We start from the raw sequence: 3,351 nt of genomic DNA on the forward strand, positions 1-3,351 counted from the left end.
GCCTCAGCCTCCTGAGTAGCTGGGATTACAGGCACGCGCCACCATGCCCAGCTAATTTTTTTGTATTTTTAGTAGAGACGGGGTTTCACCATGTTGACCAGGATGGTCTCGATCTCTTGACCTCGTGATCCACCCGCCTCGGCCTCCCAAAGTGCTGGGATTACAGGCGTGAGCCACCGCGCCCGGCCTCTCCTACAAATTTTAAGTGTACAATGCAGTATTATTAAGTACAATTGTACAGCAGCCCTCAAGAAGTTATTCACCTTGTGTAACTAAACACGTACCCCTTGAACAGAAGCTCTCCATTTCCTCTTCCCTTCAGCCCTGGATGGGGTAGCTATTAGTTTTTTCCATTTAAAAACTTTCTGTTCTCATGTTTAGCTTTTTCCTTCTTTCTACTTTCTTTGGATGATTTCATTATTCTTTTTTTGCCTGTGTAAATTGGAAGTTGTGCTGATTGATTTTTATTTTTTCTTCTTTCCTAATGTATGCAGTTAAGGCTCTTGCCTTTTAATTGTGGTTTTAGCCAAATCCCACACATTTTGATCTATAGCATTTGCATTATCATTCAGATGTAAATATTTTCTAATTTCCATTATCATTTCTTCTTAAAGTGTTTCATGAGTTATTTATGACTTTTTTTTTTTTTTAACAATTTCCAAATACAATGTGTTACCTATTTGACTGTTAGCATGTCAGGGATGGCAACGGAGACTCGGTATCTTCTGACCTTTGCTTTCTAACCTGTAGCCACTATGTGTGAATGCATCTTCATCCACCTTGATGAGGCTGGTGTCCAGATTGGCAATGCCTTCTGGGAGATCCACTATCTGGAACACAGCATTCAGCTCGACAGCCAAATGCCAATTTCTTCTACATCTCTTCAGTGAGCAGGCAAGCTTGTGCCCAGGGCAGTGTTTATAGACCTGGAACCCATAGTCATTGATGGAGTTTGCACTGGCACCTACCACCAGGTCTTTCACTCTGAGCAGCTCATCACAGACAAGGAAGATGCTGCCAATAACTATGCTTATGGGCATCATAACATTGGCAAGATCATTGGCAAGATCATTGGCCTCATCTTGGGCCAAATTCGCAAGCTGGTTCAGCAGTGCACAGGTCTTCAGGACTTCTTGGTTTTCCACAGCTTTGGTGGAAAAACTGGTTCTGGGTTCACTTCTCTCTGTTGACTATGGCACAAACTCTAAGCTGGAGTTCTTCATTTACCCAGCCCTGCAGGTTTCCACAGCTGCTTTGTTAGCCAGAATGTCTCCTCAATCACTGCTTCTCTCAGATAACGTGGAGTCTGACAGAATTCCAGACTGACCTGGTCCCTCTTCCTGCATCCTCTTCTCTGTGGTCACAGATACCCTGTCATCTCTGCTGAGTAAGCTTACCATACACAGCAGAGGTCACCAGTGCTTGCTTTGAGCCAACCAACCAGATGGTGAAATGTGACTCTCACCATTGTAAATACATGGCTTACTGCCTGTTGTACTGTGGTAACGTGGTTCCCAATGATGTCAATACTTACTGCTATTCCACTATCAAGACCAAATGGACCATCCAGTTTGTGGATTGGTGTTTCACTGGCCTCAAAGTTGGCATTAATTGCCAGCCTCCCACTGTGGTACCTGCTGGAGATCTGGCCAATGTAAAGAGAGCTGCATGCATGCTGAGCAACACTATAGCCATTGCTGAGCCCTGGGTTTGCCTGGACCACAAGTTTGACCTGAGTTATGCCAACTGTTCCTTTGTTCACTGGGACATGGGTGAGGGGATGGGAGAAGAAGCATTTTCTGAGGGCTGTGAGGACATGGCTGCCCTTAAAAAGGATTAGGAGAAAGTTGATATAGATCCTGTTGAAGAAAAATAAGAAAAACACTAATTTTCCATTCCTTTCAGCCCTGCAGCCTGTCATACTTCCGTAATTTCAGCTTTGACATTAGCTGACAAACATTAAAGCTTTCTAGTTAGATTGTTTTTACTCAGCAGTAATCATGACTTTTCCATGTGTACCTAAAATATTTTTCCATCATGTCTCAAATTAAAGGCATGAAGTAAATAAAATAAAATTTCTAGGGCCAGGAGCAGTGGCTCACGCCTGTAATCCCAGCCCTTTGGGAGGCCGAGGCGGGTGGATCATGAGGTCAGGAGATCGAGACCATCCTGGTCAACATGGTGAAACCTCCTCTCTACTAAAAATACAAAAAATTAGCTGGGCATGGTGGAGTGTGCCTGTAATCCCAGCTACTCAGGAGGCTGAGGCAGGAGAATTGCCTGAATCCAGGAGGCGGAGGTTGCGGTTAGCCGAGATCGCGCCATTGCACTCCAGCCTGGGTAACAAAAGCGAAACTCTGTTTCAAAAAAAATAAATAAATAAAATAAAATAAAATAAAATTTCTAAATATATGGCGATTCTATTTGCTATTTCTTTTTAAAAAATTTTTTTTGAATTATCAGCAGAAGCATGATCTGTATGTTTTTTATGCCTAAATATATTATTTCTTAATAATTTCATATATGTTTAAAATATAAAAATGCTTTAATTGTTGAGTACAGATTTCTTATTTATCAACATTATAATTGCTCTTTTTATTGTGGTAAAAAATACATATAACATAATATTACTATCTTAACCATTTTTAAGCATATGGTTCAGTGGAATTAAAAACATTCATAATATCCTGTGTACCTGCTCTTTACAGTCCTCATATGTACTAAATGTATATCCAGACTGGTGAATGGCTGCTTTTATTATGTTTCTATAACCTTCTTTTTTGCTAATAATGCTTTGGCTTTAAAATATATTTCTTAAACATTATCATAGGAAGTAACACCATCTTTCTTTGCTTATATTCACCTCCAATATAATTTTCCATTTCTTTACATTCACATTTTTGTGTCTTTATGTTTTAGGTAGGTCTCTTGTAAACTATACACAGATGGACTACTTTTTTTTAAGTCCACTTTCAGAAGTCTTGCCATTTAACTTGCAAATTTAGCCAATTTACTTTAGATGTATTTCTACCGTTCTTTTAAACTTTTTGAGATAATTGTATATTCACATGAAACTAATTTTTACAGTCCCCCAGTGATAGAATAACTACAGTACAATAACACAACCAGAAATTAACAATGATATAAACTGTTGACCTAATTCGATTTACACTAGTTTTACATGCATTCATGTAGAGCGTGTGTGTGCACACATGTGTGTGTATTTAGGTCCATGTAGCTTTATCATGTGTAAATTTGTGTAACTACAACCATAGTCAATACAAAACAGTTTCATCACAAAGATTCCTTTCATTGTTCACATCCTTTCCTTGTCTACTTCCCTCTCTAATC

General features: G+C 39.5%; 1 pseudogene; it reads left to right on the plus strand.

Annotated features, from left to right (window-relative positions):
• The first annotated feature begins 755 nt into the window (after positions 1 to 755).
• Positions 756 to 1,876, plus strand: LOC105720487 (tubulin alpha-1B chain-like; annotated as a pseudogene).
• Positions 1,877 to 3,351: the final 1,475 nt, after the last annotated feature.

Source organism: Aotus nancymaae, unplaced genomic scaffold (assembly GCF_030222135.1).
Source record: "Aotus nancymaae isolate 86718 unplaced genomic scaffold, 86718_ANA_hifiasm-v0.15.2.pri h1tg000029l, whole genome shotgun sequence".
Taxonomy (NCBI): domain Eukaryota; kingdom Metazoa; phylum Chordata; class Mammalia; order Primates; family Aotidae; genus Aotus; species Aotus nancymaae.